Source organism: Acipenser ruthenus, chromosome 4, assembly GCF_902713425.1.
Source record: "Acipenser ruthenus chromosome 4, fAciRut3.2 maternal haplotype, whole genome shotgun sequence".
Classification (NCBI taxonomy): domain Eukaryota; kingdom Metazoa; phylum Chordata; class Actinopteri; order Acipenseriformes; family Acipenseridae; genus Acipenser; species Acipenser ruthenus.
This window is the reverse complement of record NC_081192.1, coordinates 84,132,528-84,160,441: the sequence shown is the minus strand read 5'-3', so window position 1 is coordinate 84,160,441 and position 27,914 is coordinate 84,132,528. Positions and strand designations below refer to the sequence as shown.

Here is a 27,914-nt window from a genome sequence, read left to right as displayed (position 1 = left end):
CTCTCTCACAGTAGTTTATACTTTATACATTTATAACATCATACCCAGTTGTACTCCTTATATTACTATTATTTTATTAAATAACATCATATAGCCTTGTTTAGCTTTTTAACTCTTGGTACACGTCACCGTGATTCTTTGTAGCTCATTGCCTCTTTGTTGATGAACTATCTTAAAGGCAAATGATGGCCAGAAATTAGGTGTCAGAACGAAAAGAGTTTAAAAACTTTGATGAACTGGCCTCACTTCTGTTATATAATGTGATAAACGATAACAAAGAATCTCCTTAACCCCCCCCCCCCCCCTCCCGAGACACAGACACACTAAATCCATCCCTCTGCTCCATTTTAATCCTGTGATGGCAGCCCACCAACTTAAAATTATGAACATCTTGAGGAGGCTGCATTTAAACTACTGTGGGGCAAGATCTGAGCGCTTTGAGGTCACCTAGCTGACTAGTTCCCACCTTAAAATCTATATTAATAAATCATGTATTTAAAATCTATATTAATAAATCATGTATTTAAAATCTATATTAATAAATCATGTATTTAAAATCTATATTAATAAATCATGTATTTAAAATCTATATTAATAAATCATGTATTTAAAATCTATATTAATAAATCATGTATTTAAAATCTATATTAATAAATCATGTATTTGAACATTTCTGGTGCTCAATTGAAGTTTTTTGTAAACTAGTGTAAAACTGTTTAACATTTTCTAAAATTATTTATTAGTGTTCTATATCAATATCAGACCACTAGCAAGCCCAAGACTGGAAAGCACAACACTGTGGATCAAACTATTAAATGTTACAAATGTAGTTTTCATTGCAGTTTAGACCTTACACGATTTCCAATTTTGCCAAATACCTCCAGTGAACCCTGTAGTGCCTGATATAAAGTTATTGCTCTTTATACTGCTCTAATCAAGAGAATTATAGGACATATTATACCAGGCACAAAATTACCTGAAGGAATAAAAACTGTTAATGAGCCAAAGCGAGAAATCAGAATTTTAACTAATCAAAATATTAACTTTTTCTTAAGAATATTGTGTTGTTGTAATTAATCATCAATGTATTATTATTATTATTATTATTATTATTATTATTATTATTATTATTATTATTATTATTATTATTGCATACTTTGGTTTCCATTCAATGAACCTTTTTAGCTGGGAAAATATTTTTATTATTTAGATTATTAAAAATCGTTACTGCTATGTTCATTCTATGCAACACCACATTGTTTCATATTTATTGCATACATTTATAGCTTGCTAATGGAATTGTGGCTTTAAAATATTATTCAGGGAAAACTAAAATAAAATAACTTGTGCAGAACATGCAAAAACAAGTTGGTAGTATCCTAAACTGTGACTGCTTCGCTTCAAAACCGAATAAAAAATAAATATAAAAAAGAATAATAATTTAAATTAAATTAAATAAAAAAGGCAAACAGTATGGTTCACGTTACCTGTAGTCCAGCTTCTAAGTAAATCTTCCCAAAACCAGCACGAGACTCAGAAGTGAAGAGCCACCTTCAACACCATTTATGGTTGTCAGCAGATTCTCAGTGTTTCAGTCTAAAGATGAGCATGACTGGCAGAGGCAGCCCTAGGACTGGCTTGTATGTCTGTGTCTGTGTGGGGGGAGCTTGATTTTATGCAGAAATCCTCCTCATTCTTCTACACAGTGGAGTTTAAACTGGAGTCCAGAGGAAGACAGTGGTTGGTTTTCTAGAATAACATTTTTATTTTACTGCACAGAAAACGTGTCTGCATTTTAATCCAAAAGCTGTATTTTTTATTTTTTTTTTACTTAAAAGAACATTAAAACCTTTTAAAATTCTTGATTTTTTCCAAATCCTCATTGTTACCTTACTATTAGTTCTTTAGTATATAAAAAAAAAAACATGGCTAGCAGGTTCTCTGATGTCAAAACTAACTTTGGATAATAGACACAAACTGGAAGTTCAATAGGTTTTCTGACAGAAGGTACCCGTTTTTCATGTTTAACTCGATAAGACGCCAGTCAGGCTCTATCGGATTCTATTTCATAAAATTCTAAAAAAAAAAAGGCAGCATAAGAATTCTCCCTACAAACTTTAAAATGTCTTCAGCAGGAATGAGAACAAATATAACAATGACATGTTGGGGTAATACTGGACTGAGATGTAGTCTTAATGTTATGCATTTACTACCAATGCAATTTAGCTACTGTAAAATGATGACATGACTGGTACAATGTTCTGCTCTGCCTTAGCATTTCTTAATTATTTGAATTAATAAGAATAACGTCCATTTTAATGCCCCTCTCACAAAAATTAACAAAAGAATGAAATGTGTCCTGGGTTCACAATATGTATCCCCAGTAAAGCTGAAAGCTGTCACTGCATTGATTTTATATGTGCAAATCCTCTCTGCTCTGTGCTTTACAAAAATAGCTGAGAAAGGTGAAAATGGGTCTGTAATAAAAACAATATGCTCTAAAAGCACCGGGTCTGGCTTCTATTACGAAGTGATACATCACATGTGAACATGCTAGGCATGAAAATTCTGAGTCTTGCCAGATGTTTAAATAAGGAAGCAACGATACAGACGAGATAAATGGCCAACGTATGTGATAAATACATTGGTTAAAAAAGTACACATGCTTTAGATGTTTTCCTAAAAAGCGAAACTTTCTAAATTTAAAAGACTACATTGTCATTGGCATTAGCATGCTGATAAATGTGCAGGACTCATGAGTCACTAGCATGCTAGTGATACATGAATACAGCCCTCATTCATCCCAGACATGTTTAAATTGTTTATCTGGTCTTGTTTTCAATTGCATTGCTGTATTTTTGTATTTCTATCATTTTCATTTGTATGTACAGTACAATGTGATGCTTGTCAATAGAAAGACACTGAGGGGAATCTAAGGTATACACAGGTAATCGTATTCTATACTGCATACTGTTGTGTTTTTAATAGGGTAGTTTACAAGGGGTGAGCATTATGCAATGGGTGCATGTAATACAAGCAAGCGAAGAAAGCTCTGTGAATATACAGCTGTAAATTCAACATTAGAGCTATGAGTATTATGAAAAAGTCAATGACCATGACATATCAACAGTGTGTATAGAATATTATAGAAAATGAGTTAGCAATTAAAGCAATAACAATTTAATAGAAATGTGACATATATACATAATTATGGTAAATCTGGGGTAGAATTCTTATTGTAACATCTAACTCTCTCTTGTCTTGTTCTTTACTATAAATTGTTAAAATGAAATGAAATGAAAAAACACCACTTGGATGCCAGAATAATCTGTTTAACCCAAAGGAGGAGTCTCATAGTCTAAAAATCATTGCCCTGAAGCACTTTCCTTTAACACAGATAGCATAGTACATCTAAAAAAAGATATGATTTTATTTTTCATTCTGGGTCAGTTCTTGAGCAACATGTACAATTCAAACTGTGATCTTTAGGTAACAGCTGATCCCCAGAGCATTTCTTTGGAATCCAAACTGTAATCGTCTGTGCGACAAGGGTGCATCTGACATTCCAGCATACTTTGACAGATACAGTTAAGATGGGGTTCTTCAGTAGGCGCTTACTTCACTTCACCACCTTTTTCCAGTAGTTGTAGAAATAGTTCACTTAAGCAATAATACAGCTTGATTACTGACAGAGATTACTGTCAGTAATGAGCCCTGTAACACAGGTAATTACAAATGTGGAGGTACTATTGCCATTACCTGTCAATTTCTGTATATTTTCACTGTAATTTTGTAGCTGAGCGTGCTTTTCCCATCCTAATAATAAGCTTTTACTGTAATCTGATTAACTTTTTTTTTTTACCATGTTTTACCAGTCCCCAGTGAGTCACCATGTTTGACACTAAAATGAAGTAAAAAGTGAGTATCTGTGTCCAGAGATTGAAGCAATGTGGCAGTGAAATGGTTACTATTGACCGCAGACTACCTTCAATGGCCCTTATATAGGCTTCCTATAGTAAAACCATAGCAAAGTGTAATAAAACACTGTGAACGCATGGTAAAGCATAGGTAAGCATTGTAAAGCACAGAGAGGTATGATAATGCATTAAAAAACATGGCAATCTAGAGTAAACTATGGTAAATACAAAGTATAACCATGGGAAAAGCATGATAGTGCAAAAATACCATTCAAAAACTCTGGGAATCTTTATAAGGACTGTATTTAAAAAATAATGTGATATCTTGTAACAATTGTAAGTCGCCCTGGATAAGGGCGTCTGCTAAGAAATAAATAATAATAAAATAATAATAATTTATTTGGGAGAATAATAGAGACAGCAACTACCATCTATAAAGACAATGTTTCAAAACATGTGGTACCATTTATATGGCCAGAGATTAAAGCAATGTGGCAGTGAAAGTGTTAATTTTTACGGGACAATGGCGGTAATGGAACTTAAATATAAAAAATACAGCTATGTACCAAACATTAAGGCAATAATTCAAAGTGTGCTGTTTCCCGTTACTGAACGTTTCTGGAAATATGTGGTTACTGTTCTCTCTGAAGTGACTGGTGTAGAGGTGCTGCTCGATCCCTGATTTCTCCTTCTCCATTACAATTCCCAAATCACTGTTGACCTTCAGGAACGGTGGCTTTTGTTGGCAGGACTAACAGCAGCAGCAAAAAAAAAACAAAAAGCATTTTACAGGGCTGGGTGGAGACCGAGAGATACCCTTAGACCTAGTGGTGGGCAACAATATGATAACTGTATATTGATATCGTGCACGTATTTCAATAATATCTAACACAGAAAAACATAATAACACATTTGCAATATCAAACATATATACATATATAGACGGAAACAGATATTTACATATGAAAAGCAATAACTTAGTTTAACTCAGTAGTGCTTTGCTTCACAATGTCCATGGAGAAAAACAAGGTCTTGTTATATTGTTTTACTATTCCATCATCAGCCACGTCAAAACCGAAATATTTCTATACTTCACTGCGCACAGACTTCAGGGTTGTTAATTTTCTAGCCAATCCGGAGGTAATTGAATCTTCAGCTGCTCTGCATATAAATGCTGACTCATGACTACCTAAAAGTATTAAGTAAAATGTCATGCTGAATTTTGCATTATTTTGAGATGTGTTTTGATGTTTTAAAAGTACATCTCATTTATAATACTGAAAGTTCACGTTTTAAAAAATACATTAATAATAGCGTAAGTAATCACACAGACAAAATGCAATGAACCACTGACACATGCACATATCTCAAAACAATGCAAAACGGATGGCCAATAGTGCTTAATGGTACCTAAACGCCAATCAATGAAATAAAATGGTTAAATAATACTTTAGTGTGTGTTGTTTGCCAACGAGACTGACAATGATAGGGTTTGTTGTATCTTAATATAAAATAAGCTTGATTATACTGTGTTTGTATTTTTAGCAGTATTTAGGGCTATTCACACTATAGTATTTATTCGCTAAGTTTCCTATGGTAAAAAATCGAGCCTATGGAATTGAATACTATCTTTCATACTTGAGCGTAATCGCTATGGAAAAAAAAAATGCAAAATTCGCTGCGAAAAAAATCGAAACAGGTTCAATTTTTGGACAAAAAACGCCCCGATCACCATCCTGTCCTGCTAAATTTGGCAATATGGATCGGGTGCAAGCTGCCATATGGTTATTGCTCCGATGAAGAAGAGAAAGAAAGAGAATAATGTGGGTTCACCCTATAATAACAAGCAATGGGAAACCCTAGGGGAGTACTGCTTATCATAAAGGACAAGATATTCTGCACTGCTGTAATCAGACGTTCTCCCATCTTTCCTGTGATATTTGATGCGCAAGTCTAAATAAAAAAGTAGTCGGCTGCTCCTGCCTCCACCGCTAGAGGGAGACTACCTGCCGCTCCCGCCTCCACCTCTAGAGGGAGACTACCTGCCACTCCTGCCTCCACCACTAGAGGGAGACTACCTGTCGCTCCTGCCTCAACTGCTAGAGGGAGACTGCCTGCCGTGCCTGCCTCCACCACTAGAGGGAAACTACCTGTTGCTCCCGCCTCCAGCGCGAAAGGGAGAAGCCCCGTTGTCTCCAGTGCGAGAGGGAGAAGCTCAGCTATCACCAAAGCGAGATGGAGATGCGCTGCGGTCGGTGGAGTCTACAGGACAACAGCCGGGCCAACCTCAGCAGGCACTGCATTTGCTGCTGAGGGCAGCCCGGCGAAAGCCAGTTGCATGTCCGCGTCCGCTCCTGCCATTGCCTCTTGAGGGCCCGCTGCTGCTGTCGCCTCCTGAGGGCTCGCTCCAGCCATCACCTCCCAAGGTTCCGCCCAGGGTTGCTTGTTCCACACCACCTGGGTTGCCTGCCCCACCCCGCTGCCAGCGTTGCCTTTGCAGGCCACAAGTTTGGAGGAAGCAGCCTTTCTGGTGCCAGAATTGCCCCAGCAGGTGTGCTGTCAGCATGGCCGCTCACAGCAGCCAAACTGCAGCTTCCTGGCTTCTGAGTCTTCGTCTCGCCGCTACCCTGCAACAATGCTATTTTTATTATGCTCTTTTAAATGTTTTGGTTTTTTTGTTGGCTACCACCAGGTGTTTGGTCTCAGGAGCATGTTTACATCACTGCTGACTTTGCATGGAAGAGAGCATCTTAAAAAAGTGTGCCATTGTCCAGACAGAAGTAACGGCTTGTTTTGCATGGAGACTGAGGGAATAACCTGAAATAATCTAAAAGTACGTAAAAAAAGGAGAAAAGAAACACAGGGTTTTTCACTGCCAGTTTCCCAGTATCCCATTGGTAGATGCCCTATAAAAGCTAATTAGAGAATGTTGAAACTCGCTTTACACAATAACATCAATTTCCAGTAGCCTAAGCGACATAGTCCTGAAAACACATGAGCAAAATGTCTATATACACACAAAACTTTTTGGTTTCAAATAAAATGTCTGTCCTCTGCATTCACTGTAAATAATTGATCATTTATTTTATTAAGATTTGTCTACTATTGCACATCTGGTCACAAGCAAGGGACTAATAGACATCATAGCCTAAATGCAAATAGAGCAAGCTGTTGTAATTACCCAATACTAATTGGTTACTGTAAAGAATGCAGTACCTTTAACCCTTTGTCAGCAGCAATCATTGAGTTCACACAGAAGGTGGAAAGGGGTGCAAATGCACCCCACATACATAAAGAATGCAGTTATCATATACAGTGCGGGAAACGAATGTATTATACACATACAGACTCACGGTTTCATGAAAAGGACTACTGACTAAAAAAAAATAAAAGTGTAGGTCTAAGTCAATCATTTCAGAAGTGATACACCATTTAAATATCTCTCTCAGCTCTCCCGCAACTCTCAACAATCTATTCTGCCAGTTAAGCAGGAGCTGTCATCGTGGTATGTGAAAATGTTTTATTTTTTATAACCCTTGGAAAAGGGTGCAAATGCACCCCAAAAAATAAGCTTGTGCACTTTGTAAGGATATCTTAAGAGTTATGAGCTATATTCATTTTAAACACGCTGGGGTGCATATGCACACCTTGCCGCTGACAAAGGGTTAAATAACATTGATAGTTCTTTAGCGCCCCCTACTGATGAATCTACTGATGAAAATCTATTATTTGCAAAGAGAGCTCGTCTTCGTCGGACCACAGTTAAAGAAGATCCTGGAGTGCAATGAATTCCCCAAGAAGCTCACTAGTAAGGAGAAAGCGGCTTGGAACAGCTTTGTCGCAGTGGTTCGGGGCTTCCTGGGCAATCACAAGGCCGAAAACTATGTGGAGCTGGTTGAGACTTTGGTGAAGAACTACGGCACAATGGGCTGTAGGATGTCCCTCAAAGTCCATATCCTTGATTCTCATCTTGATAAATTCAAGGAGAACATGGGAGCGTACACGGAGGAGCAAGGCGAGCGCTTCCACCAGGATATACTGGACTTTGAACGCGCTACCAAGGACAGTATAACGAGAACATGATGGGAGACTACATTTGGGGGCTGATTCGTGAAAGTGATTTACAGTATAATTGTAAATCTCGAAAAACTACTCACTTCTAAATCTTCTGTAGTCATTTTTGTATTACTTTAGTATAAATACATGTTAATTTGGATTCATATGTTGTTTTTTTCTGACTTTATGTGAACGAAAAGACACAAATTCGCCCGTTTTCTCATTGGAAATAGGTAAATTTCAAAATATCACTGTCCTGGTCACAAAAGCAAAGTTTGTGGGGAATAATAGCCATTTTCTATACTTTTGAGGCATAAGCAATTAGGAAATAACACTTACTACCCAGGAACAAAAATTGTGTTACATAGTGTAACTATAATAAATGTGCTCTGTGCTGGTACCCACAATCCGTGTCCAGAATGTCTATACTGCCTGGCCTGGATTAACATCAAACCTAGCGTGTACAATGAGTGACCAATAGAAACACATACAAATAGTATTTGGTTTTGTTAAACATGTTTTCATTTATGAGAGTCACAGTGTTTCTGATGGCCTTGTCAAATGAACTTTACTGTTCTGCTTTTTTTTATTGTTGTTTTGTGGTTACCGTGTAGCATGTAGAGATGATTGCTCATGGGAGGCACTAACAACTAAAATCATTTCTATGATACAAATTAATCCTGAACTTGAAAATTGTGTGCCTTAATAATCCAGTCGATGTATGTTTAACACTTCTACAGGGGACTGATAACGCATCTGTTTGCAAATAATTGATCAGACTGCCGTTTTAGAGACGAGAGAGGATGCTCTGTCTGTAAATGGTTTGATATTTCTAAATTACATTGGCTATAGTTTGATGCATGTTTACAACAGCATGTCAGCATGTCCGCAGCATAGAACTGAAAAATAAAGGAGAAATTACATAGAACCTATTGAATGCTATACCCCACATTTTACTAATCATTTATAAAATGATTTTTTAAATATATAAGATCAAGCTCCATTTGTTGTCTGAATGGAATCAATATTGTAACTAAGGGGTAGATTAAATGCATCTTTTTTGCATTGCAATAGAAGAACAATTTGTATATCTGCATATTTATCCCAGTAACAAATCTATTGAGTCATTGTACTGCTAAGTATCTCCCTACTTTTTAAACTCCTTCCTCTGCTTTTTGCTGTAAATTCGCATATCTACTATCTCATGTTTTCTGGGGTCATGTCTGTATATTAAAGCAAATCAAAGAAAATCAGCAGCTACAATACTCTCCAAACCTTTCACCGAATTAGATTTTATAGACATTTTAGAAGGTGTCTACATGCATTTCAGAATGGTTTAGAACACAATTGATTGGGAATAATTACATCTGTAAGGTTGTTTTTTTTCATGATAAAATTACAATAAAAATGTGTGTGTGTATGTGTGTGTGTATATATATATATATATATATATATATATATATATATATATATATATATATATATCACTCCAGGTTTACCAGGAACCATCAGCCTCATGTTGAAACAAACTTTCATAGGTGTACAGAACATTCACGTTTATCTGTTTTCTTTTACTTAGTGGGTCTTTGCGGATCAGGTGGTGTTTTCCAACCAGTCTGAGTTTAGGAGCTGCTCTTCAGTTTCATTTGCCGGCGAGAGGCATGTGTAACATTAGCTTGATTAACCAAAGTGTCATTCGAGAATTAAGAGCCAGCGCCATCTAGTGAACAGCTACTTTGGATCAAATTTCCTTAAGTATTTCTGGTAATTTGCAACTAGATGGTGCTGGCACTTACAAAAGGCTCTTTGGCAAAAGTTACGTACGTATGTCGATGGCACTCAACTAAAACTGAAGAGCAGCTCCTGAACTCATTGTCAAAGCACCTTAACACAGCTTTATCAATTAAAAAAAATACTGAATTTGAAGCTACAGCACGAACTCTGTAAAGAGCAAGTTGGTATGGGTACATAAATGTATATTTACTCATGTGTCGTCAAATTTTTTACAGAATTATTTAAGATGCAGCATACAGCAATAAACAAGTTTTAAATCTATGCAGTACACAGCTACATATATATGGTTAAAATCCATTCTTAATTCAATATCATTATCAAAGGCAGTCTTACATCAAGCCACAGTTTCTTTCTTTTTTAATCTGAACTAATACAGTAGTTTAGATGGGAGTATGCAATATTTCACCAACAAGTTGTTTAAAAAATCTTGAATAGCAATATTACACAAAAGGACCATGACCAGTTGCACAATACATAAAGAATTACAGTATCTAATACTTTAAAAACAGTCCATACCTTCCCATATAGAGAAATCACTGATGCTTTACTTCCAATCACTTCAGTGCATCCTACGATGGTTCCGGACCTTGGTTAGCAGTTCTGAACCTTAAAGAAGAAATGAAGACAATAGCTCATTCTGAGGGCACTGTATAAGCAGCCACTCGCCACCAAGCACAAAGGACAGCACACTAGAAATCAGCCTTCTTCCCCTCCAATAGTTTCATTGTTCAATCTGCCGAGTTGTTACACTGGACAGTTTTGTGCATTTGAATCATGGGTTTTGTTCTAGATTTCATTCAGATCTTTTACCAACGTGTGCATGACTCCTCCAAGCCATGTGATCGCAGGCCATGATGACTACAGAACAGAAATGCAGTATAATGAAATCCATCACGGAAGTTCAAAACATTCTCCTTTTAACCTACTTCTACTATTGCAGGGACAAAAATGAGAAGCACCAGCCTAACACTATAAATAGGTATGATCATGCACCTGCCACAATCCTGGCACCTTAAAAATCAGCAGTTTTATTGGTTGACTCAATGCCAGCTCAGTGATGTGGATTTGTCATGGATCAAAGGAAGTGTAGTTGTTTTTTTTCACAGGTGGCTGCAGAAACAGTTCTAATCACCAACTTACACATCTAGCCAGCCTATTCTGATCATATTTGCTATAACCTTTTTCTTTCAAAACTGCATACCTGTGATCCACATGTTAAAGCATGTAATGATGTCCTTCTCTTTAAACAAATACAGCATGTAGTATATCTCCATCCCTATATAAAATAGTCTTTACTCCATTTAAATAAATCATTGCCACCCACAAACTTTTCTGTACAAAGATGCCTCATTAGTAAAATAACAAATTACAAATACGGATGCACTTGCTTCAAAACCAAGCATGCAGATGCAGCACTACATGTACATAATGCTCAGGGATGCCTATGATCAAGTGAACCATGGCATCTGGCTTGCTTAAAGTAAAGATAATTTGTTGCACGAAACATACTGTCCAGTGTGTGATGATTATTAGCGATTTGCCAGCCGATCCAATGAACTCGTCATGGTTCAGCCATGTCTGATGTTAGCAGAATGAGGCTGAAGTCACCCTGGAGATGGCAAGCATTAGTCCCCTTGAGGTGATTATGGAAAACTGCAGTGTGGGCACTGAAGTGTGCCCACAGCCAGACTCATACAGTACATGGAGGTTAAAGATCAAAATGAAAAGGGATTTGGATGAGGAACCAGAGTACAAAATCACTTTGGGCAAAGTTTCTCCTTAAGATTACACATAACCTTTAAATCCTTCATTAATTTCACTATTTACCAGCAGGATGGTGGCTGTGAGTCTATACACTGTTCAGCTATGGCCAAAAATGTTGTATCACCCTATAGAATGAACACATTTTGCTACATAAAGTCAAATTAAACCTGCTAAATAATGTTAACATATTGAATTACATACCACTTTGTAGTTTTCCATTAACAACAACAAACTGACAAAAATTGAAAAAGGTGACATTTCAAAATTTAACATGAAATATTGTACTACTATTATGGCTTCCGGTAAACTTTTGTGATATCATTTTGTTGTTTCTTTGATTATGTAACCCTTATTAAAACTACAGTGCATGCAGGACCACACGGTTACGTAATGGGCAGCTAGGCTGCGTCTCCTCCTAAATATTAGTTTTGGTTTGAATGAATTACTGTGAATAAAACAACCTGTTTTTTTTAGCGTACTCTGCGTTGTGTTGTGTATTATTATTTGTTTGTCCCAGACCACAATCACTCTGGCTCAGACTCAGGTACAACAGAGTTTATTTTTGGCTCATCTCCTGCAAACGAAACCAAGTATAGCAGACAGACATCAGCACACTGTTGCACAGCCGGAGCCATTTTACAAACTAACTCCAGTATGCTGATGTAAATTACCCACATCTTACGATAAGGTTACCAGCAAAACACCTGAAAACTATTTATTACAATAATTTCAATCTTACTTTACTTGCCTAAGCCCTGAAATAACATTAGCAGCTAGTTGAACAGAATCGCACTAGCTGTATAATAATAAAGACTCAATTTTAAGAAAGAGCAGCAGAGATAAACATTACAAAAGTAATTTCAAGTTATGTTTCTCTAATAATTTCTTACATTTCGAAGTAAAATAACAAGTAAACAGATAATTATTCATTTGAACGTTAAGAGTGTAGCTCACCTGCAAACGAAACCAAGTATAGCAGACAGACATCAGCACACTGTTGCACAGCCGGAGCCATTTTACAAACTAACTCCAGTATGCTGATGTAAATTACCCACATGGAGAAGAAACAGGAAGTGTCCCAGAATTCCCTACCAGTTTGTAGTTTATTTGCTAACTTCTTAAACTAGCTGGCTACACTCTCCCCTGTTACAGAAAAGGACGCCCTCGTCTTACATGTTAATGCAAACGTATGTCACAACTGTTGCAAACTCTAAAGTCTCTGGGAATCCGCAGGGCCTGTTTCTTCTTTTGGGTTTCCCAGATTTGCCTGCCCCTAGCAATCTTCTGGCAATATCGGCACTGTTCAGAACCTAGAGTCTCTGCGTGGTGCTCTAAAGATAACCTATTAGGTGGCCTCCTCTGCCGAGTGGAGCGGCGGAGTTCGATGTTTCCTGGGGCCTGGCCCATGGCAGGCGGACCTGCTCTGGCCTGGCTACGGATACTTAAAATCTCCGGGGTCTGGCTCGGGGCGGATGGACCCTCCGGGGTCTGGCTCGGGGCGGATGGACCCTCCGGGGTCTGGCTCGGGGCGGATGGACCCTCCGGGGTCTGGCTCGGGGCGGATGGACCCTCCGGGGTCTGGCTCGGGGCGGATGGACCCTCCGGGGTCTGGCTCGGGGCGGATGGACCCTCCGGGGTCTGGCTCGGGGCGGATGGACCCTCCGGGGTCTGGCTCGGGGCAGATGGACCCTCCGGGGTCTGGCTCGGGGCGGATGGACCCTCCGGGGTCTGGCTCGGGGCGGATGGACCCTCTGGGGTCTGGCTCGGGGCGGATGGACCCTCCGGGCCTGACAACTCACTACCTAAACAGATGTGGTCTGGGTTGTGCGTTTCTGAATAGTCAGCCACTATTTCTGTATCATGATAACCCCTTTCCCAGCTAAGCTGACTGTCATTATCGCTATCGTCTCTATCGCTGAGAAATGGATGGGTGCCCAAGCCCATGTGTCTGCTAGGTGCGAGTGCAATTGATTTAGGGAGCTTCTCTGTTCCTATGCTATCAATCTGATTCCCCCGGTTTCTTGCTTGTGACCCTACCTCTACATATAAGTTTTCCTCATCCTCAGAGGTGTCTATTTCAAAATTTGACCTTACGTGGCTAGTGTTCGAACCCTGATCATCCATACAGGTAAGCTGCTTGGTATTGTTTAATGGGAGAAACATACAGGGCGTCAGTAAGTTTTGGTGAATAACTCTTTCCCCCCCTCCCGTTTCTGGACGCACAGCGTATACTGGCAGATCAGATTGTTTACGAACTACAATGTGCGGTATTTTCTCCCACTTGTCTCCCAATTTTTGTTTTCCTCTAACACTTTTATTTGCCACTAGGACACGGTCTCCTGGTCTCAAGGTAATTTCTTTTGCTTTCTGATCGTAATACCGTTTCTGACGGCGCTTGGATCTTTCAGATTCCAACGTTGCTTGCTTGTAAGCCAACTCCAGTCTACTACGGAGACTTGACACGTATTCCTCTGGCTCTGTTTCCTCCTCCTCCTGGCATGGGAGCCCCAAAGCCAAATCCACTTTAAGACGAGGATGTCTTCCATACATGAGGAAGTAGGGTGAGAAGCCTGTGGACTCATGACGGGTGCAGTTATATGCGTGGACCATGGGTTCAACGTACTCCTTCCAGTTTGACTTCTGGTGAGGTTCCAGGGTTCCCAGCATGTTCATCAAGGTTCTATTAAACCTTTCAGTGGTACCATTACCTTGTGGGTGGTAGGGAGTGGTTCTGCTTTTGGCTACCCCCATTGATTTCCAGAGTTGGCGCAGGAGACCACTCTCAAAGTTCCTCCCTTGGTCAGTGTGTATCCTTTCGGGAATCCCGTAATGGCAAATGAAATGTTTCCACATAACCTTGGCTATGGTAGCTGCTCTCTGGTCAGGAGTAGGATAAGCCTGAGCATAGCGTGTAAAGTGATCGGTAACTACCAGGATATTTTCTATACCCCCTTTGCAGCGCTCCAAGGTGAGAAAATCCAGGCATACAAGCTCTAAAGGCCTAGTCGTGTGAATAGAGATCAGGGGTGCACGGGCGCCCTGTGAACTTTTCCTTAGGCAGCATCTTTCACATGATTCACACCAGTGTTGGATAGTGGAAAACATAGCTGGCCAATAGCATCGTGCACGCATAAGATCTACGGTTCGTTCCATCCCCAAGTGGCCCATGTCGGTGTGTAGCATGTCGAATACTTCCCGCCTTAGCTTTTCAGGCAGCACCACCTGTCTAACTTCATTCCCTTCTGGCGACTTGAATGTTCTATAGAGGATGTCCTCTTCAAACGTCAGCTTGTTCCACTGTCTCAGCATCGCTCTGACAAGGGGCTCCTCCTGCTTCCTCTTCCTTACACTTGGTGCCCGTCCAGCCTTGAAGTAACGCAGCACAACGGAGATTACTGGGTCCTTTTCTTGATGTCTCCTAAGCTCCTCCCTAGGCAGTCTGGGGATGACCTCAGCCCACTGACTGGGAGGTGCAGTGCTGGATAGAGTATTTCTGGTGGAGTTAAATTCCCCTTGGTCCGAAGTGCTAGCGGTATTGACATTACAACCGACCTTCAGTATGCTTGCAATTTCAGCTCTCGGCATGCGTGAGAGGCCATCTGCGTTCGCGTTGCTCTTTCCCGGGCGGTATTTTATCTCGAAGTCAAATTCTGCTAGCTTTGCAACCCACCGTTGCCCTGTTGCATCAAGGTGGGCAGTACTGGTTACATATACCAACGGGTTGTTGTCAGTCAACACAGTGAAACGGTGCTCTAACAGGTAGTCCCTCAGCTTCTCAGCTACTGCCCACTTCAAAGCCAGGAACTCAAGTTTGTGAGCCGGGTACCTTTTCTCGGAGGGGGGGAGACAGCGGCTGGCGTACGCAATTACCCTCTCTTTGCCGGACTGCACCTGGGCCAGCACTGCACCTAACCCCTCTGTTGAAGCATCCGTCTGGAGAACAAATGGAAGGCTGTAGTCGGCGTACCCTAAGACGGGTGCTGTTGTCAATCTCTCCTTCAGCTCAGTGAATGCTTGATCACATTGCCCTGTCCAACTGAATGGTGGTGGCCTCCCGGCCGGTTTGTGGGGCCGTTTTCCCTTCTTAGGGGACCCAGCGGTCAGGTGAAAGAGGGGTGCTGCTAAACTGGAGTAATTTTTTATAAATCTCCGGTAATAACCGGAGAACCCCAAAAATTGCGCTACCTCCTTCCTGTCTGTCGGGGTCTTCCAGTTCCGCACCTGCTGTATTTTCTCTGGGTCGGTGGCTATACCACCGGCTGACACCACATGTCCCAAATATTTAACCTCTTTCCGGAGCAGGTGGCACTTCTTAGGTTTTAACTTAAGCCGGAACTGGCGCAGCCGGTCAAAAACTAACTGCAGGCGCTCTAGGTGCTCGTCAAATGTTCGGGAGAATACAATGACATCATCTAAGTATATCAGCACAGCTGAAAAATTTAGGTCTCCCAGGCAGTGAGTCATCAGTCTTTGGAAGGTGGCTGGTGCATTCTGCAGGCCAAAAGGCATTCGGTTGCACTCAAACAGGCCCATGGGTGTAGTGAATGCAGTTTTGGGCTTGTCGTGTTCAGCCACCTCTACCTGCCAGTAGCCGGAAGTGAGATCCAGTGTGGAGTAGAATTCAGCATCACCAAGAGCATCCAAGGCCTCCTCAATACGGGGCATAGGGAATGCATCTCTCACCGTCTTTGCATTTAGTTGTCTGTAGTCAATGCAGACTCGGATTGAGCCGTCTTTCTTCCTGGCCACTACAATGGGTGAGGCATAAGGGCTCTGACTTGATCTAATGGCTCCCGCTTCAACCATATCCTGTAGATGTCGTCTAACCTCCTGAAACTGGGCTGGTGGGATCCTACGGTAAGGCTGGCGCATGGGCTTGTTATCAATCAATGGTATTTCATGCTTGACAGCGGATGTACATCCAAGGTCGAACTGATTAACTGAAAACACATCAGAGTTCCTCCGGAGCAGTTCTTCCAGCCTTTCCTGTTGTTCCTGGTTCAGCACTGCTGCCTCCTTCAAATCCATCTCCGGAATGTCCGATTGAACTGGTGCTTTATCTGGTGGGGAAGAACTTTGTTGATCATGCGACGAACCGGCTGTGCTACCTAGATCCGGGGTAGGGTCAGAGGGAACCACTGCTTCTACGCTGCTCAGTGCAGAGATGCTAGCTACTGTCTGGCCCCTTTTTATAACAATATTGTATGTGCTTTGGTTGTAGAGGTGCACTAGAGTCCGCCCATGGACCACATCTGCCACTGCTTCTTCCACCACCATGTTTTTAATAAACTGTTTGCCATCTGGAGGTCCGATAAGTACAGTGTATGGACTCCTATCACGAGACCATGGAGCCTTGACTGTTATGCATCTGTGTTCCCCAGGCTTAATTTTCACTGGCTGTTTTCCTGCATAACGAACTTGTGACACCGTCTTGGGCTCCCTTCCGGGTGACTTCACCCTCACCTGTTGGTAGGCAGCATGCCAGGCTGGATGTTCATCTTTCAGGCAGCTAGGGAACTCTCTGCCCAGCCGTTTTTCTAAGTCCTGCTTGCTAGCCCTAATAACATTTGTTCCTAACAGAAGTGGTACAGACTTTCGGTACTGTGTCGCCGGCACAACGAAAACTGGAACAGCCGCATAGGTCTGGTCTAGAAAAGACAAATTCAAACGCAACACCCCTTGATGTGGGACCTCGTGACCTCCAGCCCCTTCTATGCGGATATCAACCTCATCTGGTCTCAGGTTTCTGAGGGTGGGGTGTTGGTGCCAAAACTCCTCAGTAATTGATGTAATCTGGGATCCTGAATCAATTAGGGCTCTACAGGGGACACTATTCACCACAACAAAATCTTCATTCATTGGGCCAACTAAACTGGAAGAATTTGTCTCCCCACTGCACTCCATCTGTGGCGCACTGTGAACACAGGTAACTATAGGGCTGGTCTTGTTTTCGTTGCCCTCCACTTGCCCCTCAGTGTCAGGCTGTACTAGTTTAAATGAGAATTGTTTTCTCCTACACTGTGCTGCACAGCATAAGCATTTGGCTGGTTACGGCACCCCCGAGCGATGTGGCCAACTTGACCACACCGATGGCACACAAAGGGCTCCTGGCGACGCGGAGGTCTCTGAGTCGCTGCTCCATTACCACTTCCTTGGCTACTGGTGGGGACATACCTGTAGGTAGTAGCAGTTTGTTGCATAACCATGGCCTCCAAACGCCCCATCTTCTCAGACTGCTGTCTCTGGTGAGTGGCAAGGTCCTGAACTAGGGTGGTAAGACTCTGAACGGCATCACTTAACCCTCTTGTGGCTGCTGCTTCCTGCTGGGGCAAAACATTACTTTGCATGCTCCCCTCTGCACTGACTGCAGCCTGCTGCATGCTGCTAACACTCTTTGCTCTCACCTTCTTGTCGCCTAGTGAATTTTTCTCCCTCACCAGCTGTCTCAGTTCTCCCTGTAACTGCCTGAACGTAAGATAGCGAGGCTGCATGGGGGCAAGACGATCACGTACATCTTTCTCACTTATGCCACGCATGAACTGCTGGGTGAGTTTATAGTCCCTGTCTTGGAGTGCCCCACCTCCATTTATTTTTTCTTCAATGCTCCTCAATAAGGCATCTAGCTCTATGGCATAGGTGGAGGCTGACTCATCTGGGCGCTGGTGTCGCTCATAAAAGTCTGCCATTGGGTCAAGAGATAAATGGCAGTCACTGTACTCAGCCCTCAACTCCTCAAAGGCTCTGGAGGCGATCTGCTCTTCTAATGGGAGGTTCAATACGAGCTTCCTTGCTCCACCACTCAGGTAACGCACCAGTGTGTCAAAATGTAGGGACGCTGGAACATGTGTAGCACTCAACAAGTATTGGATATCCTTAATCCAGTCTTCTATATCAATCCTGCAATCTTTACTATTGCTGAATAATGGAATACCTCGCACCTGATGCATCGCTGGCACATAGGTAGGAGTTGGGCCCACTGGGAACGTTTTGCATTTTGTCATCTGGGGCATGGCTCTGGTCTCCTCCTCCTCATCAGAACACCATCCAGATGGTTCTGTCTTCACAGGCCTTTCTGACCAGCCCTTTCTACTCTCAGACATCTTCTGTGTCCAGTCCTCCCTCAATCCAGCAGTAAAACCAGAAGAATATTCTTCTGTCTTTCCCTTTCCAGAACTAAACTGCTTAGCCATAGGTCTGCCTTGTTAGTAACCGCTAGTTGTTTACTTAATTATTATTTATTTGTTTATTTATTTTTATCTTTTTTTTTTTTTTTTTTTTTTAAATCCGTATTCACCTTTTATTTGTCTATTTAATTTATGTTTACGCTTCCCTTAGAAGCTGCCCATCCGAGTCACGGCACCAGATATAATAAAAAAATGTAACCCTTATTAAAACTACAGTGCATGCAGGACCACACGGTTACGTAATGGGCAGCTAGGCTGCGTCTCCTCCTAAATATTAGTTTTGGTTTGAATGAATTACTGTGAATAAAACAACCTGTTTTTTTTAGCGTACTCTGCGTTGTGTTGTGTATTATTATTTGTTTGTCCCAGACCACAATCACTCTGGCTCAGACTCAGGTACAACAGAGTTTATTTTTGGCTCATCTCCTGCAAACGAAACCAAGTATAGCAGACAGACATCAGCACACTGTTGCACAGCCGGAGCCATTTTACAAACTAACTCCAGTATGCTGATGTAAATTACCCACATCTTACGATAAGGTTACCAGCAAAACACCTGAAAACTATTTATTACAATAATTTCAATCTTACTTTACTTGCCTAAGCCCTGAAATAACATTAGCAGCTAGTTGAACAGAATCGCACTAGCTGTATAATAATAAAGACTCAATTTTAAGAAAGAGCAGCAGAGATAAACATTACAAAAGTAATTTCAAGTTATGTTTCTCTAATAATTTCTTACATTTCGAAGTAAAATAACAAGTAAACAGATAATTATTCATTTGAACGTTAAGAGTGTAGCTCATCTGCAAACGAAACCAAGTATAGCAGACAGACATCAGCACACTGTTGCACAGCCGGAGCCATTTTACAAACTAACTCCAGTATGCTGATGTAAATTACCCACATGGAGAAGAAACAGGAAGTGTCCCAGAATTCCCTACCAGTTTGTAGTTTATTTGCTAACTTCTTAAACTAGCTGGCTACAATTACATAATGTCAAATAAAAGATCCAAATTATGTTCCTATAGTTTTTTTTTTTTTTTAATCCTAAAATTCTAGGTGATGCAAAACGTTTGACCACAGCTGTAGTGTAGATAACAGGGAACACAATGGGAGAGAGAGAAAAAAAAAGGCAATGTAGGGGACTGCTGAGAAAAAAATAGAAACAAAAAATGCCCATACTGTAGCTTTCTTATGAACTGTGACACAGCATATAAGCTCTGCTAAAGTAAAATTCGGCTTCATGATTCTAAGGGGCGTAGAGACAACAGAGTACAACCAGAGAGCAAACAGGCTCTGCAGGCTTCAGATGACCACCTTGGTTGAGGGCAAGATATCTCACACGTATTTCTCATGTACAAAAACTGCCAGGTAAGACTAAAGGCTTCAGTACTCACCCATATAGATACGATATCTACAAAAGGAGTAAAGTAATAAATCAGGAACTAGTAGCAATGGGGTAACCCCCCCACCTATTTTTATAAGTTGGTTCCCTTTTGTAGTTATCACATCTCCGTCAATTTTGTCAAACCAACAAAACATCACCTAACTAATAATGGTGTGTTGCTGTTGTTGTTGTATCGGGAATCTTGTGAATTTGTGGCTGAAGAAGCTTTCCTTAACTGATGGTGTCAATAAAACATCTTTCATTCACAAACTTTGATATACTTTGAATTGTGTTTCACTCTTTTTCTGCTATATTAACCAAACTAGTGTCTTCCATTACCTCAAATCTACTGCACAGTGTACTGCAGCTGTGGTCTTTAAAACACAATGAATTGAGTCATGTAATTTGAATCATGCAGGCAGATTTATTATAATTGTGTTGTTTTTTTGTGTTTGTTTCTCATACATCACACAGGTTATCAATACGTACTAATAAACATTGAGAAAGACTGTTAGATAAAATGTTTGTCATTGAATTTAAAGTGTATTTATTCTTTCTAAATGTACCACTATTGACTGTTTTATAGTTATGGGTGCTGCTTTTAATGCAACTTTGTACAGTACGTGTTTGTAATGGTAGATGAGAAATAAACAGATCTTTCCATTTAAAATAACACCAGTCTAGGGGAGAACAAATCCCACTTAACATTCTGCTATAAAAACACTTTAACACTTAAAACTGTGGTTTACCTCTCTTGTCTCGCAGCCACAGTACGGTATCTTTTATCACAATGGGATTGTGAACACTTCTGCAAAGGCACACACTGCATCATTGAAAAGTTTGGCCCCAACCCAAAATCTGCAGATGAGCAGTGGCATGTGGCTTAACAAGCAGTACTTCAATTTTATTTTTTCCTGAAGTACACATTTTGTACAATTGTAAAAAGCTTCATTTTTACTGCAAACCAGTCCCCTTCCATTTGTACGCTGGCAATCGTTGCTGATTCATTGAACATATCATCCGGAATGGTGGAATGTGTCTATTGTTTGAGGATTTTACTTCCGAATTCGTCAATTGTTCAGACTGTGGAAGAAAAAACAATCTTAAGGGCAGTTTTAAAACGCAATAATTGTGTCAGTGTTTAAGAACACTGGTAATTCTTCCAGTCCTTGTAAAGAAAGAGGTGCCGGGGCGCAAGCAATGACAATAACACCGTCCTTAAGAACCGCACATTCAAAATCATAACACGTTTATTTGAAAGTATTGTACGTATAGTCTTAGATGTGTACATTCACGTAGTAGTACGTGCAGAAAAAAATAATTAAAGACAACCGCAGGACAAAAAATTGTCATTGTTCTTTATTGAAATTAATGTACAGCTTTAACATTTTGTCGTGTACTACTCATTTAATCAAACCAAGTAGACTAAGACGTTCCCCTTGTGGCGTTCATGACGTTTTTCAAATCAAATAAGCTATTTGTGTATCAAAACGACAATAGAGTTGCAGGCAGTGTCATCTTACTTAAAGGCACTCAAGCTGAAATTCTAAAGTAATTTAAAGGCTACAAACGTGGCAGCGGACTGTCTCTCTTTAGCGCGCTCGCAAGAACTTGCAGATTTGATACAACGGTGTTAAGAATTTTAAAATAAAGCATTTTATGAGATTTTTAACTAGAGGTACCGGGAATATGACTGCACGCCCAGAGGTTCCGGAGATGAGCCCTGGCAAGCCCCGGCACAAATTAAGTACTTCTTCAGTCCTGCATACACAGCACTACATTCATCCGACCTTTTAGTACACTACAGATACAGTGGTATGCATCAAATTGAACCTTTCATGTATGATTTACTACTGCTTACTGGGTCACTTGCAACAACAGTAGCTTCACCTCCCAGGGCAATTCAAACTGAAATGCTAAGGTTTTTAAAACCCTTTCTTTGTTCAATTTTTCATCTCTCTTTGTGTCAGGCTGCCCGCTTCATTTAACACAACACTATTAAATGAACAATAAACTGAAAAGAGATTGTACAGCAAAACGAAAGATGTTAGATGCAAACAAAATGCCGTGAATAAAATGTTTAATGAATGTTTGCCAGTAAATTGATTTACTAAATATTTACGGTTCTAGCAATCTAATGTACTGGTTCAATCGATGGTTGGTATTATGACTGGCACTTCCCTGGGCATCGTCTAATACTGTAGAGTGAACGTTCTTTAAACCATTAAAAAAAAGATTCAGACCTCCAGGGCAGGGTTTAGACGCCTGGTTTGTGAATAAAGCTAAATTTGTCTCTAGTGTTGCCAACATAGCACATTCTGAGTTTTTGCAGCAAGTAAACAAATAAACAACTTTAACAACACAAAATAAGTACAGTACATAGTCCCACCCAAACAAGCCAATAATAATAATAATAATAATAATAATAATAATAATAATAATAATAATAATAATATGCAAATAAAATGTATTATTATTATTATTATTATTATTATTATTATTATTATTATTATTATTATTATTATTAGCATTATTGTTATTAGTAATGATAATTGTAAGATAATAATAACGTAAATATTTTATTTTCTAAAACACAGGTACAAGGAGAAATATAATTTAAATGTCAACTATTACTTACCTGTTTATTATCTACATTTATTCAGAAATGGGATAAGTAGGTATAGAGATAAATTAAATAAAAAATATTAATATAAATTACAACTGTTACAGCTCAGTTCGGTCAGAAAACTATTCACTGGTGTTGTTCTCGTAGGTTTGAACATTACTCTGGTTAAAGACGATAAAATGAATTCTATTTCAGTTGATTTTACTCAAACAAAACGTTCCCCTGACAGAACACGGGTGTATTTTCTGGTTATTCCAGCAATGAACAGAAAACCTCTGATACCGTACAGTACGCACAAGATAATATGCGAAATAAAAAGACATGCTTTAGAGATGATAATTCACTATTTAAACCACTATTCCATTTTTTAATACAAACTTTAAATGAAATCGGTCAAAAACTTTCCATCGAACTTTTATGCTGAATTAACTATTGTAGTTTTGTATTATTTTTGAACACCTGTTCACAAGTAATGAAGTAAAGACATGCATAACACCGTACCAAAAAGATACAACAACCATAATACTAACAATATTACTACAACGTCGTAATCATGATAATCAACGTCATATACAGGCTAGGTGATATTCTGTGTGTGTGTATATATATATATATATATCACACACACACACACACACACACACACACACACACACACACACACACTGACTAGCTTTAATTTCCCTCAGAAAGCGTACAAATGAAAATACAGTACTTACAATTTCACTGTCCCTCATGGTGGTGAATTGTTGCCCGTGTGAGATCATCAACCCAAACAATAACATAGCAATGGACAGAGGCAGGTTAACATGTTCTCTTCAACAGAACGCGACTAAAAAAAACCACATAAACAAGTATGTCATATAACACTTATTTCTGTTGTCTATGACAGATATTCTAATGCCGAGATAATAAAGAAAAACAAATACACACATATACCTATATTAGTCCTTCTGCTGTTCCTAATTTAGTCTGTAACGTGAAGGCTGACACAGAAGGCTCCCAGATCATCCAAGCGGCAACTAATACAGCACCGTCGTCACAGGACTTGCCGAACAAAAGAGAGGGAGTGAAAAAGGGGTGAAAGAGACAGCACTCCTAAATACTGTGCAGACAGTTCCCACAGACAACTTTTAACAACCTACAGGCAATGGGTAACAATTCCGTCATTTGTACTGGTTGTAAAGTAATAATTGAAAATCGGTATTAATTTGAATGAGCGTCTGGCATAGTGTAGTGTACAGGCATTTACCATATTTAATTATTATTTTGTTATTTACTATTTGTGGCTTTATTTTCTGTTGTGTGTGTTTGATGACACTTCTAGTAGAGGCGTGTGCAGATTATACCTTTCCTGTGCTTTGGGTAGATACATTTGAGCTGTTTGTTAATCAGTTCAAAATGTTGATAAAACACACACATTTTGTTAGTGATACATTGACCCATTTTTAATATTGCCAGTACCTCTAAAATCCACTTATAATAGCAAACCAGTAGCTAATTAACTATTTGTGATGTGGGGCTACCCATGATGTTCAATATTACCCTGAAGCAGATTACATGTTCCAACAATAACACATCAATGTATTGTGCAAAACCTCAGAATGGTTTATTAACATAATAATATGATGTTGTGCCATCTTGGTCATCTTCACAGTCTCTGCTTCTCAACCCTATTGATGCTGCTTTGTATAAAAACTCATATTGGCTCTCAAAAGGTACAGCACCTTACCGTGTACTGTATTTCCAAAACAACAGTCACAGAATAGCTATATGGTGAGGATAAACACCAGCAGATGTAAATCAATGTATTCACAAACTACAATTAAAGTAGTGAAAAGTGATTCAGAATAGAGTATCATCAGTATGAAATACTGGTATTTATTTAATTTATTTTAAAATTGTATAGAGTGCAACAGACCACAAGTAGTTTCAGAGCACCATACAGGACCTGAATATACATATACAAAAAACAGCACACATGCATATAGAAAAAAAACACACAGCATTAAATAACAGTATCAAAACATTTGACAATACATTCTCCCAAATAAATTAGCATATCTTGTGAAATAAGAATGGTATGATATGTTAGTTCATGATTATATTTGAATTACTGACACATATATTAAAGTGTAACCCTACAGGTGACACCCTAAGTGTTCATTTTTCAAATCGCCTCTCTTGAGCGATGAGCTTGTTCAAAGGTAATTCAGAGTCTGTCCTGAGGTGCTTTTTTTGAGTTCACAAACTACTATTTAGTTCTAGTTGCCTCCAAAGACATATGTAATGTAGCCCAGCTCAGCCAAAAGCGTTTTTGAAATGGTAAACACCACCTGCCAGCAAAAGCAAAAGCAAAAAAAAACTTGATCCACTGGATGTTGCTGGCTCTTACACAGTTTTGAGTAATTGCTGCAAGAACCACTAAACCATACAAAGTTAAGGAGACATAAAACAAACCAAGAAAATGTCATTTGAAGCTACTTTCCTTAAAGTAAGTGTAGATTGTATGAAGTATCCCCTTAAGACCCTTATCAAAGCCAAAGCACTTTAGAGTCTTTGAGGTTACATATCATAAATCTGTTTTATAATAGAATTCTTTAAATAAGCATTACTGACAGTTACTTCAGAACTGATACTGAGTAAAAGTAACAGTCCCTGTGGTGCTGCCAGTCTGTCACATGGTGGGCTAGAGAGTTGTATCAAGTCAAGCAAGCTGCGGGGACCGCCTGCTAGAGGGAAGAAAGGTTCTCCAGGCCAGTTCTTCATTCGCAGCAGAGACAGTTGCTGTTCGGTTAGCTGACAAGCCCAGCAGCTTAGCCAGATGGTGACAGGCAGCTATTGCCCTGGCATTTAAGATTGTATTTTTCTTCTTACTGTTTGTCTGCATTCGATACTTTCTTCTGATAAAAAAGGGGTGTGCACGAACACCCCGACAAAAAACATACCTAAATGCTTGTATTAAGGATTTGGCTTAGAATATGACTTAATTGGGGGAATGTGCTTCTAGAGAGAACTTCATTTTAATGGTTGATATTTCAGAGTGCAGCAGAGATAGACTGGATTGCTTCTGAGCAGGCCTAACAGACTGAATGAAGTGCACATACCAGTGTTTGTAAATAAATGTTGTCTTCGAGGGAGATCTGGAATCAACACATTTCTCTTCTGGGTCTCTTTTGATATAAATATATGTTTTAACAGAGATAATGTGTTTTTGTTAGTGCACACTAACATGTAGTTACTTTTTAAACATAAAGAATCAAGCCTCTCATTATCCTAAATGTTATTTTCTTCTTACTGGTTAGCCCCAAGAATAATTCTGAATCCACTGTACATAGGGTTTCATAAATCTCTGCTTAATGCATTGACATATTTTGTTGTTTGCAACTTTGCTTTGTAATCATATAACCCTATTTTACTCAGTGAGAAGTCATTTGGGGCAAATTTCCACCCCTTACTTCCCTGAAGGACGCATTAAAATATTTACTGAATGATGCCACTTATCCATCAAAATAGAGTCATCTCATTTTATCAGTCCAGACTCATATAATCCTAGGCTTTGCAATGTCAGTATGATGAAAGTGAGTTTCCATGTTCTTGACTTAAGAGCTTTTTTTTTTTCTTCCAGTTTGACTCAAAATCTTTCCTTTTCTGCAAACACTGTTTTTTTTTATTTTTTATTTTATTTAGACCAATTTGGAGAATAGGTGAACAACATGAAAAGAAAAATGAAGAACATTCTATTTGATCAGGCTTAGGGTGACTCAATCCTGAGGCCTCATAATGACTCATTGAGACATGTTTTTTTTCAAGAAATGGTGAATCAGTACAGACATGTTATATTATAAAGTACAGGGGCTGCAGTGTGTAATGGAAATGGTGAATCAGTATAGACATGTTATATTATAAAGTACAGGGGCTGCAGTGTGTAATGGAAATGGTGAATCAGTACAGACATGTTATATTATAAAGTCCCGGGGCTTCAGTGCATAAAGGAAAAATCTGACCAAAAGTCACAAATGTTTCTGTTCCAGTTGTATCATGAAACAATGTACAGCATTATCCAGGCATGGAAATTTGCTCTGAATGACCAGGCATTGGCCGGACACTGTCTATTGAACGTAGTAGGGATTCAAGGAAATGCATGCACATGGATTAGGGAGTGGTAAACATGTAGAAAACAGAAAGTACTGATTAGAGGAGAAACCTCAAAATGGAGCGAGGTAACCAGTGGCGTACCACAGGGATCAGTATTAGGTCCTCTGCTATTCCTAATCTACATTAATGATTTAGATTCTGGTATAGTAAGCAAACTTGTTAAAATTGTAAACAACACACAAATAGGAGGAGTGGCAAACACTTGCAGCAGCAAAGGTCATTCAAAATGATCTAGACAGCATTCAGAACTGGGCAGACACATGGCAAATAACATTTAATAGAGAAAAGTGTAAGGGACTGCACGCAGGCAATATCATATGGGAGATACTGAAATTGAAGAAGGAATCTATGGAAAAGACCTCTGAGTTTATGTTGACAGAGAAATGTCTTCATCTAGATAATGTGGGGAAGCTATATAAAAGGCCAACAAGATGCTCGGATATATTGTGAACAGCATTGAATTTAAATCAAGGGAAGTAATTTTTTACAATGCATTAGTAAGACCTCATCTAGAATATTGTGTTCAGTTCTGGTGACCTCGTTACAAAAAGGATATTGCTTATCTAGAAAGAGTGCAAAGAAGAGCGACCAGAATTATCTTTCTTAGCCGCGTAAGTAAGGGATGAACAATGAGAAGTGTTGAATCTGTAAAAAAAATCACTGTTTCGAGTGCCATTCTCTTACCGATTCAACACTTTGAGTTGTTTCTGCCACTTAAAACATTTCTTCCTCATCGATACTTGTTCGATAATGAGATTCAGTTCATTGTTAATGTGGAAATCGCTCTTTTGTTACGCTTAGTTCAAAGAGTTAATATGGAATCGATCAGCGGTTTGCTACTATCATGTCTGCTTGGAATGGAAAAGGTGAACTCACGTTCAGAGATTTGGGTTTCACGACTCCAGTCATTCCCCTAATAGTGGAACTCCTTAACTCATAAATCAAGACAGATTTCCAGTCTCGTACCACATCTCTCACCATGTAGTAATGCTTGTAGTATTTGAGAGGATGAGCGGACATATGAC

At 39.5% G+C, this 27,914-nt stretch overlaps 1 protein-coding gene across 8 annotated transcripts in view; it reads right to left on the bottom strand.

The window, feature by feature from the left end:
* The window catches only part of LOC117400584 (gap junction gamma-1 protein), a 39,966-nt gene extending 16,173 nt beyond the window's left edge, over positions 1-23,793 (bottom strand). Inside the window, exons 1-4 of one of the 8 annotated variants that reach the window (XM_034000765.2) lie at positions 23,671-23,793; positions 23,451-23,563; positions 10,284-10,373; positions 1,488-1,717 (exon numbers count right to left, since the gene is read on the bottom strand). The gene's annotated coding sequence lies outside the window, so the exon portion shown is untranslated. Of the gene's footprint in view, positions 1-1,487; positions 1,718-3,232; positions 4,669-10,283; positions 10,374-12,485; positions 17,436-23,450; positions 23,624-23,670 lie in introns of those variants that run through there. The other 7 variants (XM_034000763.2, XR_009328546.1, XR_009328544.1 and 4 more) reach the window with 7 other exon arrangements.
* Positions 23,794-27,914: the final 4,121 nt, after the last annotated feature.